Source organism: Ambystoma mexicanum, chromosome 1p (genome assembly GCF_040938575.1).
Source record: "Ambystoma mexicanum isolate Mex_15411 chromosome 1p, UKY_AmexF1_1, whole genome shotgun sequence".
Taxonomy (NCBI): domain Eukaryota; kingdom Metazoa; phylum Chordata; class Amphibia; order Caudata; family Ambystomatidae; genus Ambystoma; species Ambystoma mexicanum.
In genome coordinates, this window is record NC_090921.1 from 733,263,538 (window position 1) to 733,277,743 (window position 14,206).

General features: G+C 42.4%; 1 protein-coding gene across 5 annotated transcripts in view; it reads left to right on the forward strand.

Moving 5' to 3' along the window:
• PBXIP1 (PBX homeobox interacting protein 1) overlaps window positions 1-14,206 on the forward strand; it is a 220,419-nt gene that overhangs the window by 54,672 nt on the left and 151,541 nt on the right. For 3 of the 5 annotated variants that reach the window (XM_069650225.1, XM_069650235.1, XM_069650227.1), the window contains exon 2: window positions 3,553-3,629. The exons of the other annotated variants lie outside the window; for them this stretch is intronic. The gene's annotated coding sequence lies outside the window, so the exon portion shown is untranslated. The remainder of the gene's footprint in view (window positions 1-3,552; window positions 3,630-14,206) is intronic. 5 annotated transcript variants of the gene reach the window in all.

Sequence of the window (14,206 nt, forward strand, 5' to 3'; positions counted from 1 at the left end):
CCACCTCATTCTGAATAGCCAAAGTGTTATGATGCTTCTCCACTATGTCCCGGCTTTGCGTCAAGCAAACAGCAAAGACATGGCAGTGATTGAATTTGTCCAAGAAGATCGCTTGGACCTGGTATTTGTATTTGTGCACCTATACTCAATCGTTGTTAAAGAACTTCTGTTTAGAGCGGCTACGAGTTTACAATTGCTAGGTTTTGACATCTCAACAATTAACAAAGTGCGGGATGACGAGAAATCTTTATCATCTCAGGGTGAAAGAGTGAATCCACAACTGCATACAAACTTGCCTCCTCTAGCATATTATTCACACAATAATTCAATCTCATTAGGCGAAAGATTGAGGCGCTTCCAGGATCCTCCACACCCTCCTGAACTTAACACTGAAAATAAACTGCCATGGTTCAGAAAGGGTTGTGAGGAGTGTGGTGCTAAAAAAGCAAATGCCGTTGGATCCACAAGCTGAGGCCTCATGGGCAAGGCTCCCTGAAGTACTAGCTAACGCAGAAAGCCGAAAGCTTGCTAACAGCACGTCACGAAAACACTTGACACTTGCTTCCTGGAATACACAGAGGTTCTGCCATTTAACATACAGAGACACACACTGGAATACATTTGACATCTTCTATTTCCAGGAATCCTGTCTCTTATCATAGCCCGCCCTTGATGGTTTTGCAATATGTTTTAACCCAACGTTGAGAGAAGGAAAGGGGAGACCACAGGCAGGCTTATTAACAGCAATAACAACTGACACAGGCCTCGAAATAGTGAGTTATTTTAACTTGGGCCCATTTATCCAAAGGACAACACTCGGACACCCTGATGGTCAAAAGCAAGGAACAAACATCAGGGGGAAATTTCTATGTATAATTTACCTCTTCTGGAACTCGCCCCATATCGCCCTACAAAGAATGATAAAAGAGACGAGGGAGTTACTAGATGAAGCCTATAAATCAGAAAATACAGAAATAATAGTATGTGGATATCTTAATGTGACTTGTCTGAACAATCAAGGGAAGCTGATATAAGATGATCTAACTACACTGACAACTTATCAAAAGAAAGGGTGGCCATGGATCGAACTAATGTACAGCAGACATCTATATATCTTAAATGGTCAAATTACTCAACACATCCCTTCATGTCCCACCTGGAAAAGAAACAACCAATACCCAATATTCGATTATATATTCATCTCCAATGGCCTGTTTTCGGATATCGAATCCTTCTAGATCCTCGCATCCAAATCCAGCGATCATAATCTCTTGAAGATTGGTTCGGCAAAGGAATCAGATCACTGTCACCCAAACTTTACAACCAGGATTGAACCGGTAAATAAAGGGACTAGTTTGAGAATGACAAAAGTAGATGTCCAAACATTTACCTTGATGTACCTTAAGCTCAACTCCTGTCGTAGCCCTGTTCACTCTCCTCTCAAAATCGATTATACATCAATTCTACCTACACTTCGCACAAAAAATGTGAGGAGTGTTTCTGGACAAAAAATGCATAATCATTCCTACGACAAGCAGGTTGCCTTAAAAAGGTGTGAGATGAGGAGAGAAATTAGAAAACTTAAACTTAGCCCCGGAAATAACATTAAAGAGATAAAAAAGCTTCGGAACAAATACAAGTCTTGGCTGACTTGCCTCAAAAATTCACTAATTCAAAGCAGAATAAATGCTGAGAGCTCTGAGCAAGAAGGACTCAAGGGAATTTTGGTCCTTGATTAAGACAATGGATAACTCGCAGAAGAATCCCCAAATAAACGGGGTTGGAGAAGCGTCTTGGTCAAAGCACTTTAAAAATCTTTTTTCGGATCACTGTATCGCCGTAGAAGAAACTTTAGTCCCAACAACTCCATGGCAATTTACGTACGACCTAAAGGACATTGTCAACCTGATAACTGAAGCAAGCCCCTCCAGAGCTCTGGGCCCTGATGGGTTGCCGAACGCAATCCTGAAACAGAACCCTGAACAATTAGCTAATCTGATCTGTTTGATTTTCGATAACATCAAAGAAAGCCAATCGATCTCCATGTCATGCAAGCAAGCTATTATCGTCCCAATCTTTAAAAGCGGGCCGCGGGGCGACCCAAACAACTACCGCCCCATCGCATTGTTGGACATAATTGGCAAACTGTATGCAGCTCTACTGTTAAGAAGATTGAACGATTTGGGCCTTGAAGCAGTGGAAGCTTGACCCTCTCTAGACTGGGATTGCTAAGGGTCATGTACCTTGATAATATCAATCTTGAAAGAGAAAGCTTGATCAAAAAAGTCAAAAGTTTACTTGTCCTTTGTCGATTTAGCAAAAGCTTTTGACGATGTAAATAGAAAACACTTGTGCTACAACCTATCCTCCTAGGGATGCCCAGTAGACCTGACAGACCAGTTGAGGAATTTACACACAAACACCACCCTAAGAGTAAGGGTAAATGCACAAGAAATCGGGACTTTTCCCTTTGTCAAACAAGAGTGCCACTTGGTCCCTTCTCTTTCTAATCGGTACTTATCGGACCTAAGCTCCTTTATGGAACCTCCCCCCTCTAAAATTGGAGGGGTGCAAGTGGGGCGCCTGTTGTACACCCACAATTTAGTCCTTCTAGATTATACGGCAATAGGACTACAAAAACAGTTGGCTAGATTAGAAGAGTATGCAAATAAAAACAACCTTCAAATCGACTCTCAAAAAATGAACATCTTGATCCTTGATACAATAAGAGGAAGGAAGAACCCTACATATAAATGGCAGCTGGGACCATCAACAATTGATCCTACAAATATCTGGGGGTCCGAATTAGCAGAAGCTGCATTGAGCCACACAATATTGCCATCCTAAAAGAGAAGGTCCAAATGTTAGCAACTAACTAGTGAATGGAAGGCTGATTGCAAAGCTGCTCTGAGTAACTTGGGTTCCTTGACAGAAGAACTCAAGTGCAACCTCTGCAAAGTAAAGTTTAAAATGTGGGAGGCGGACTGGATCACCATTCACAAAGAGGAAAAGGAATTCATGCTTTTCTATAACTTATCAAAAGAAATTTGGCCTTTGGGAGACACAGATATCACAACCCACATTATAGAGAACGGTTTAAGAGGATAAGGCTGAATTTACATACAACCAAAGAAATGCTCTCTGCTTGGTCATGTAGCCCTGCAGATTCGGTAAGGTGAAGGCCTCTCTAGAAAACTTGCAATACATCTTTTGTTTTGTGACGCTCTGATGACACAATGAACAACTTATTTCAAGCCTCTCCTAGAAGATATGCAGACGTTGGATGCGTAAGACTGGTGGAGCCTGATACTAAGGGGAGAGAAAATGTCCTTAACAATGAGGGCTGTTAAATGTCTAAACTAAATCTTGACAAAATCTGAACTGAACTAGCTCACGAGAAGGACTTGTTTAATTTCTTAGTGATATCTGATATTTGATTTGATGTAAAAACAACCAACTAAGGGACAAAGAATCTATTCACCTGTATTAATAAATAGAAACATTGTTAAATGTCTGTAGTAAACCATAAAAAAATGTACATTTTTTTAACAGAAAGCTGACTGGAGGTACCAACCCGGGGTAATTGAGCAGCAGGCGCTGCAGGAAGACGAAGCTCTGCATAACGGCCAGTAAGTGTAAAGTGGCGTGTCAGGTTATTTGACTGTCCCTTGGAAGACTAAAGCAGGAGACCGAACAGGCAATGACGGTCAATTGAATGAAGCAAACTATGTTACTTGTATTGAATGTTGATCTGAATGAAAGGAAAGAAAGTAACTTAGTGCATTGAATGAAACAAACCATGTTACTTATATTGGCTACTGAATTGAATGAAATAAGCAACAGTAACCTAGCACATTGAATGAAGCAAACAACATTACTTATATTGAATACCAAACTGAATGAAACAAGTGAAAGTAACTTGACATATGGAATTAAACCAACTACATTACTTCTGATGAATATCTAATTGAATAAGATATTCAAATAAGTGAAAGAAACTTATGGTGAATACCACACTATAAGAACTGAACAAAAGCCACCATTATTGAATACTGTCTTGGATGAAATAAGTAAGATGGCCTTTATTGGAATACAGAAGAAAAGAGATATTGAACTGCATGAAAGCAGCACCTATAGTAAGCTGACGGAAAGACAAAGGTTGTAATGTTTTAAAGCTGCATTTTAAGAAACTGCTGAATCAAATATTGAAATTTGAAAGAAACCTGGAAGTTTCTGGTTGCATGACCTTGAATGGGTGGACTGTGTGGTCTGAAACTGTGCCTTGATCAGAGAACTTCCTTATCTCACCAAGGAAGCTTGCTGAAGTGAAATCAGGAAACCAAATATTGATAAACTTCATACTTGGGGAAGGAAACCCTGAGTTATACAAGTTCAGCTTAAAGACTAGAGCTTCAAGATACTTTCTTTTTATATTAACATTAACATTGGGGAAAGAAACCCTAACCTTTGGTATCCTGGAACTGTGTTATCTTGGAATTGTGGTGAACTTGGGGAAGGGTGTCCTGAACTTTTAAAGAACTGTATTTCATGTAATAGTCAAAGGAGAACTTGAACTTTGTGGTAAACTTATTAACATTTGGGTGAGCGAGCTGATGAATACGCTGTAGCTGGAAGTAGCTCAGAACTATGTTTGGAACACTATTTGAGTTATGGTTGATGTCCCTACACATTGTTTTATATTAGTTGTGAGGGCAAGTATAGAATTTAGACACAGGCAGACTTTTACGTTGAACTTACTGACACTGACGTTCCTTAGTTTATTTAGGTAGGGAAATCCCACGTTAGAATAGGGAAAGTTAGGCCTTACTGTAGTAAAACAATGTCCATATTTGAGTTAGGTTGCTTATAAGTAAGTTTACTTCCAGTTCTTCAGTTACATGTTACAGGACATAAAGACATAAGGTATAAGACATAAGATAGATCACCGGCACCCATCACCCAGGGAGGGAGGGACCAACTGACCCAGAAACAGAACACTCAGCACATCCTTCTCTCACTCATACATCAACATTCCACTTGGTACTTGCATGACATCACAGTACCAAGTGGCTAGCTCAGCTGGCTCAGGCAGTCCCTGAAGTGTGTGACATAACACATCTCCCTCCTTACCAAAACGTCTACACGAACAATAAGCACTTTACATATAGGCAAGTCACATCACCATCCACCATACAGCTTCACAAGAAATCCCACAGCTATGCAATTCCAAACTTCACCTACATATCCAGGTCACCCTCAATACCAACACAAATCACCTTCTGTCTATCCCTGCCACGGACAAACTCTAGACTCTCACCCTAGACACATGCCAGCCTATACACCAGGCTAAAGCTACCCTACAAACCAAACACTCGCTAACATAACATATATCCTTCCGCCCACCCCTGCCACCGGCGAGCCTCCAGGCTGCCACCCTGAAGCATGGCTTGTGATCCTGGCGCAATACTAGACATCCAAGAAAACAACAGAATCACCATACCTATTGAGAGAATTCATGAAACCGCTAACCACTGCTGAAATATCACCAAACTGTGCCTACATCACGGATATAAAACAAATACATCAAAAGGACTAGGCCAGAAGAGCCCAACTCAACCGCACCAAGATAAACAGATCCTACAACAACTCGAGGATACTGGCCAGGCATCTCCAAGACCACCAACAAAACAGTGGGTTGGACTAAACGCTCAACTCAATGGCAGCACTGACGAGTCCCATAATCCTGACCTTGGGGTACCTTGGCCTGGATTTACATATAACACAAAAAGAAAACAACTACAAGACAACTCTTCATCTTGGACAACATATTTCCGTTTAGTCAATGTTTCCACCAGAGGGCGTCCCCAACAAGTACAACAGCTAATTCTAAGATAACCACTACCACATCTTCATCCAACAAAACCACCTGTCCATTTCAGTTGAGAGTTGACTTCTTCTAACAGTGCACTACTACCGTTCCTAAATTCTTCCTAAAATCACCCGACCACAACTCCCACTCACCTTAGTGCACTTCTCCACCTACTCACTCCTGCACCTAAAAGGGCGCTACCCCCATTAAAACAAGTGTCCATTGCCAACCAATTGACACCTAAATGAGGCGCTACCTCAATACAGTCAATTTAAGTAAAAGCGCTACCTCCATCTCAATACAACATCTTATTGAGGCGCTACCTCAATACACATATTTAAACCAAAGCGCTACCCCCATCTCAATGCAGCTGGTCATTAATCCTAACTGTCCTAACTCCTAACCTACCCATCAGAATAATGACTCAAAGTCATTTGAACCTGAACTAAGCTCACATCATTCATAACCAGATACATATCCATCAGGTTTACTTATTCACAGTCAACCTTATGTACAATGTATGTACCACAAATGACATTTCTTTAAAATGGATGATTTAACAAAAACATTTCCTACATAGTTCTTTTGCTTGTCCATGTTTTGCATTAATCCTAAATGCAAAATATTACCTATATAGTTCTTTTGCTCGTCCATGTGCTACATTAATTCTAAATGCCTAAAAGTCCAAAAGTCTATAAAACACTTTGAACCTAAAAATCCTCAATAAGTTACACTAGCTCATTCACACACAAAGATCTCCACACCGTATCACATTGCATTTAATTATGTATCTTTCAGTAAACTGTGTAAAATGTCCATAAACCTGCAAATGTTAAAGAAATGGTTAAATTCTAACTGCAGTGACTTAACCCATCCCATGCACACTCTCACCAGACCAGCATTTATCATAAAACAGTTTTCACCAAAGCCCACACTAATACTCAGTGGAATTCACCAAAGCCCACACTAATACTCAGTGGAATTACCATTACAACAACAACCAGCATTGCATTAATTAAGCTCTCAACTTAAATCCTAAATGCAAAACGAAATGCAAAACGAAATTAACTCCATCTCAACATGCATTTATGCATTATAAAGTCTCATACGAGTAGCATTGTGCAACGATTACCAACACGTTGACCGCTGCTTTGCGCCTCGGTAGTGAGGCGGAGCGGCGTTACCTACACCCGACCTCATCAGCAAGGATGCTTTCCTCAGTACTTCGCCACGTTGCCCGCCACATCAACAAAAGCGGAGAAGCATTCTGCCGCGGTCGCACTCAAAAGAGGCAGAGAAGCTTTCTTTGCCGCGGCCGCCACTGCCTTGAACATCCTAACAGGCAGAGCGGCTCCGTTGACTAGTGCCTTCTCTTCCGGATACTGGCACGTGGCAACATCATAGTGCGTCCCCTCGAACAGATCCATTACTCGAGCATTCAAAGGGATTTCATAACCCGCTTGCACTTCCGAAACCCACAACATGACGTCTTCACGTCGCAGGACGGCATCAAGGTCCTCTATTCTAATATCACCCTTCAGCTCTCCAACTTTCAGAAGCTCCTCACTCGGACACTGAAACACAGAATTCGGAAGCTTCGCTGACTCCCACAGCTCCAATGTGACGTCATCACAATTGAAAATGGCACAGACAGAAAGGTACTGCTGCGCTCACTACTGGACTAACGGTCACTCAGCCAGCACCTCTGTTGTAGAGTCATTTTACACAAAAATGCATTTAAGAACCATGCCAGCATTTCTATGGCCGGTTGTGAAAGCAAATTTGGAAATGTTTTCAGTCCTGCCCATGTTGCGCAAACACTCCCGTTGCATACACGGCCCGTTCAATCATTCCCAATCCATTTCTGAGGCTGCTGCAGTTTGCAATCACGAACGTGCAATCTTTTCATAGTCTCAGGAACCTTAACATTTGAAATTATGTGGGCTGCTTCATTATTGACCCACTTGACCAAACTCCCTTAACCAGTACGTGCTCTAGAGGCGCCTGGAACACAGCACTCCCACAAACCATGGGCTACTGGTTCATCAATAGATTCGGGACGCCCTTCTCAAGTTCCTTATAACCAAAGGGCCAGCACTCCCAGGACCCAGCACTCCCAAGAACCCATGGGCTGCTGATCCAATCTGCTATGGTCCTCGCTATGGTCCTCCTGCTCTCCTCCCTCTCCTCCCCTGTCCGCCCTGGGTGATGGGTATGCTTACTTGGGGGCGGTGATGTCTTCTTCTCTCCTTGGTCCTGTTGGTTCCTGCACCCCCCGCAGCAGGTCTCTGCAGTCACCTTCCCTTCCAGCTTCCCTTTCACCAGGGTTCTTCTTCCAGAGATCCTCGTCGCCATTGTAGTAAAGCAATGTCCATACTTGAGTTAGGTTGCTTATAAGTAAGTTTACTTCCAGTTCTTCAGTTACATAAGACATAAGATAGATGCAGTATTTTAATGTTGGCTTTATCGTGTGAAGGCTCGCGGCTCCCTTAGCTCGCAGCTTCCAGCCAGTGTGTGTGTGAGAGAATGCAGAGAGTGGTGACGTGAGAGGGGACGGTTGGAGAAGGGATGTCGAGTGAGGCTGGAGGTTGCTTTGCGGGGCGCCGGCTATATTTCATGAAGATATTGTATGCAAATTAAAGAACAAAACTTAACTTTCACTGTGTAGTCGCATACTTCAAATGGCGACGAGGATGCCGACGCCTTGAGAACCCACGGGCCGATTTGGGCGAAAGCAGCAACAGCAGCTGATTCTTATCGAGTTGTGACGTTGCTGGCACACTTTGAGAAATAACGGAGAGCGGATGCTCCGAGCTGCTGCACCACGCTGTGCAGGCTTGTGCTGGGAAGGAGAGCAGGATCACCTTGGGGAACAACGTAGAGCGGATGCTCCGAGCTTCTGCGCCACACAGTGCAGGCTTGTGCTGTGAAGGAGAGCAGACGCTCCGAACCAACGCGTTGGCAGTGCGTTGGTTTGTGCAGAGAATCAGGTCCTAATTTTACGAGCTGTGTCCCGCCCCCGCGTGACAGGTTGTGTGTCATTACAGAGAGTTTGGAAGTAGAGGAAAGGACCTGTAATAATACAAGTCACATGATCTGCCTGACATTTAGGCAGAATGAGGAGTAGACAATGATCCACTCCTCCTCCTCACAGTACTTGGAGGAATATTTTTTCCGATTTTAGCAAGTTCAAGAGTTACACAAGAAACAGTTGCATAACAAGAAAATACAATAGTTTAATACTTAAGGATGCTGCAAGGCATCAGCATACAACCGCCGGCAAGTTTTCTTCCAACTCCTGGTCAACCAGTGGTCCTGTGGTCAGAATGGAAAGAGTTCTGGTTAAATTACATTCAGGCTGTAGAACAGGAGGAACTCACATCCCGGAAAAAGAAGTTACTACTGCTACACGCATTGGGGTTGGAAGGACAAAGGAAGTTCAGAGAATTGCCAGAATTAACTGTGGATGAAGCTGGTGACGCGGATGAACATGATAGAGCTATTAGGCAATTGGACAAGTATTATGCTCCAGAAACCAATGTAGCTATAAACAGGTACAAGTTCTATACCAGAGTGCAGAAAGAACATGAGAGCATTGAAGAATATGTCTCTGCATTGAGAGTACTGTCACAGACGTGCCAATTTGGCAATGGCATCACCCTGGATGAGTTGATCAGAGATCAAATTATTATCCACTCGAAAGATAATATTATTCAGGATAGATTATGGATGGTGGGCAACCCATCCCTAACAGAAACCATAGCCATAGCAAAGCGAGTGGAACACACTCAATTGTGTTCGAAGGAGATGAAAAGCAAGAAAGAAGAAGCTGTATAAAGTATGCAAAAACATAGCCAGAGCAGCAAGGAGATGCAAGAGAAGGAAACAGAAAAGCAAGCTCAGGTGAATGTAATTCGGCCTAAAGACAGAGGTGGGACGAATCTTAAGAACAAAGAGAAAGGTGAAATGAATGCAGGACGAAATAACAGAATGAAAAATTTCGAGCAGAAAGGAAACTCATATAGAGGAAAGAACTGGGTGAAGAATGAACCCAGGGCCCAAAATGATTTAAGGGTACAGTATAACCAACAGAGGGAAAGAGACAGATGTTATAATTGTGGCAGAATTGGCCATTATGCTTATGCTAAGCAATGTCCTGCATTGGGACAAAAATGTGGAAATTGTGGAATAAGAGGCCATTTCGCTCTTACGTGTAGAAGGAGGAAGAAAGTCTCTGCCATTATGGAAGAAGACGAAGAATCGGATAAAGAAAGAGTGTTCCTGATACGAGAACCACCGGATGGAGAATTTAAATGCCCGAGTTGTGATGTATTCCTGGACAATTGGAAACTCAAGGTGAAAGTGGATAGTTGTTCGCCATGGACAATTATCACAAAGAAAACATGGAAAAATTTAGCAAAACGTGGCCTCAAAACTAAAATGGAAGTATCAGACATATTAAATCCTGGGGGATTTGAGGGATCCAAAATCAAGATGATTGGTTGGTTCTCGAGTATTATTCAATTCAAAGACAGACGGTCTCAAGTAAAAGTATACGTAGCTGAAAAAGGAGTAGACGTTTTGGGGTGGAGAGATCAAGCTGGACTGAGAATCAGGTTGGATCCATGTAACGAAGAGCAGGTCTTGGTTGTCAACAAGAGTCAAGCACGGGAAAGTAAGGAAGTCAAGGAAAAGGAGCAAGGCAAAGCTGTAAAATTAGGATTGCTAAAAGATTTTTCACACAGAATCCGCCTCAAGAAGGGAGCGATACCTGTTAGGCACACGAAATCCAGGCCCATTCCGTTTGCCATTGCTGAAAAGGTGGAGCAGGAATTGATATTATTAGAAACTGAAGGAGTTATAGAAACATTTGAGTCATCCGAGTAGGTGAGCCCTATTGTAATTGCATTGAAGAAAAATGGCAAACCTAGGATTTGTGTGGATTTGAGAGATGTCAACAAGAACATTATAACAGATGTTTTTCCACTTCCTATCATTTCTGAGATGTTGAATCGCATTGATACTGCTGATGTATTTTCTACTTTGGACCTATCGAGCGCATATCATCAGATATCATTAACAGAAGATTGTAGAGACATTACAGCATTTGTTACACCTCATGGATTGTTTCGATACAAACGTATGCCATTTGGACTAGCGTCTGCAGCAGCAGTATTTCAAAGAATTATGACGCGTGTGTTGAAGGGTCTGAGTGGAGTGCTTGTATATCAAGATGATATAATAGTATTTGGTAAGGGATCTGTGGAGCATGATGGAAGATTGAAGGAAGTGTTGAAGAGGTTGGAAGAAGTTGGTTTGAAAATTGAGATTAACAAATGTAAATTTGGAGTAGAGGAGGTAGAATATTTAGGGCATGCAGTAAATGGTAAGGGTTATAAAGCCAAAAGAGATGCATTAGAAGCTATCAAGGAGTCACCAGAACCTAAAAACAAGGACGAATTAAGATAGTTTTTGGGGTTGTGTGAATATTACAACAGATTTGTAAATAATTTTGCAAGTACAATGGAACCGTTGAGAAAATTGTTAAAAAAGGATGCAAAGTTTGCTTGGAATGATGAATGTAGTGAGGCAGTTAGAAGTATAAAAGGAGCAATTTGCAATTCTGTAGAATTGGGAGGATTTGTTTATGGGAGACTGACTAAGATTACAGTGGATGCTAGTGGGAACGTTTTAGGAGCAGTGTTAACACAGATAGATGAGGATGCCAATGAGAAAACCATCAGTCATGCTTCAAGGGCCATCTCAGAAACAGAAGGCAGATATTCTGTAATCGAAAAGGAATTGTTGGCATGTTCATGGGCAGTGAACTATTTTAGAAAATATTTGTAGGGAAACAAATTTATAATTCAAACTGACCATAAACCTTTCATAGAAGTTCTAACCGTGAGAGGAATGTGTAAAGCCTCACCGAGATTAGCTAGACTCAGTTTAAAATTGCAGGATTACAATTTTTCTGTGAGATATGTGCTGGGGAAGAGGAATATCATTGCCGATTATTTATCAAGATTGCCATTAAAGAGTGATGAAGCAAGTGCAGATCCAGATGAGGAAATAGTAGCAGTTATTTTTGAGGTCACGTCCAAGGAGATGTGGATGGAAGAATTGGCTAAAGATGATGAATTGCAAGAGATAAGAAAGTACGCAGAGTTTGGTTGGCCTGAAAAAAAAGTTATCAGCGAAGGGTGTAGGAGATATTGGGAGATTAAGGATGAATTGTCCATGGAAGATGGATTTTTAGTGAGAGGAGATAAGTTAATTCCTCCACACAAGTTCTGGAATGAGCTTATTGAGAAGGCGCACCAAGGCCATCCTGGCATCACAGGCACTAAGAATAATTATCAGAAATTGTTGGCCATGTCAGAACAGTGATAAGAGTTGTAGGATTGTCAAGTCCAGGCCAATTAACATTGACAAGGGTGATGCACCATGGGAGATGCTTGGAATTGACATCATCGGGTAGTATTTTAATGTTGGCTTTATCGTGTGAAGGCTCGCGGCTCCCTTAGCTCGCGGCTTCCAGCCAGTGTGTGTGTGAGAGAATGCGGAGATTGGTGACGTGAGAGGGGACGGTTGGAGAAGGGATGTCGAGTGAGGCTGGAGGTTGCTGTGCGGGGCGCCGGCTATATTTCATGAAGATATTGTATGCGAATTAAAGAACAAAACTTAACTTTCACTGTGTAGTCGCATACTTCAATAGATCACCGGCACCCAATCACCCAGGGAGGGAGGGACCAACTGACCTATAAACAGAACACTCAGCACAGCCTTCTCTCACTCATACATCAACATTCCACTTGGTACTTGCATGACATCACAGTACCAAGTGGCTAGCTCAGCTGGCTCAGGCAGTGCCTGAAGAGTGTGACATAACACTTACTCCATCCTGACATTCTCTTTAATAAAAGATTGTTCAACTTTGAATCTGTTGTCTGTGTCTCCTTCCATGATGCCAACCTCACAGAACCCTTCATTGTTTTTCCTTTATTGAACAGGGAAAAGAACCTTAGATGTAGGGATAGCTTAGACGTTGTGATGTATAATAAAGAAACAAGTTTAGACAATGTGCCACCCTGTCCGTCTCCTGATTGTTATCTTGCACAACCAGCTCTGACATGCTTGCTGGTTCCACTTTTGTGCTCCATTCTTATTGTTGTTGCTGCAGTAGCCTTTGTTGTGGGTCATTTAGAGCGCTCCTTTGTCTGGGTCACCGCGTCCTGGACCTGGCACTTTCTGAGTCTTTACTATTCGTATCTAGATACCCGAACCAGCATCCAACCACTCCCAATCCCAAATCCAAAATGTACCTCTGCACCAGCATTTCCTTGCCCAGTTCCACCTCAACCACCACTCCGGGTTCTTGTGCGCCGTTCTTGTAGATGGCCCGGTTCTTGGGAGAGTGGTTTATGTACCCCTCCTACTGAGACCGCACTATGCGTGGTGAGCTTCTGCCTCACTTTGCAGCCACCTCCCTCTAGGAAATTGGTAGTGGAACCTGGATTGGAAGCGCCTCTGGTGTGGTCTCTTAGACTCCCCAGTCTGTTGGTTCAGCCTGTGGACAGTAGGTTATGCTTACTTTGTTTTGCACCATAACCACGAAAGACCTGCCTCTTCGGCTATGTCACGTAATACAAAATGGACAGACTAAAAACATTACTTGTATTCTGCCATTTTTAGATTATGCCCCTGGGAGTCCTGGAAAACCCAGAGCAACCTCTATATTTTTATAGGGCTCCTGTGATATTTATATGCATTCTTCGGCCATGAATCATTGCATTTCACTCTTGTTGAACTATAGAAAGTTGCTAGGATTGTATATTATTGTATCCTTCTATGTCTAATGGGTGTAACTGTGTATAGTGTCTTGCATTGGCCCTGTATTGCATGCAGTGCCTTTAACTGCACTAATTGTGATTTTATATGTCCTTGGGTCTGTTGACACACCCCTTACTCACTCCCTAGCAGCATTGTAAAGCTTATGGGGTTGTATTGGTGGGTGACTCCATTTGTACTCTAGATCTCTCAGTGAGTTGTATCTCCACCCAGGCATTGTGTTGTCATATAATGTGGCCAGTACTGTCTGTGATACCTTTGTTCTTAGGAATAGAGACTGGTCAACTCACTGCCTCTGAGTAATACAAAGTGTAGGACAGGTTTATTGTTGGGTAACTATGTTGCATTAGGTCTGTGAGTGAGGTTGTTCTACTTGAATAGCCTTGTGGGGATGGGCCTTTAATCACCTTAACACAAAACAGGCCCGCCACTTACAAAGCGAGTAAACAGTGGTACATAAAGCAAGTTTATTGTACAAAAGCTCCA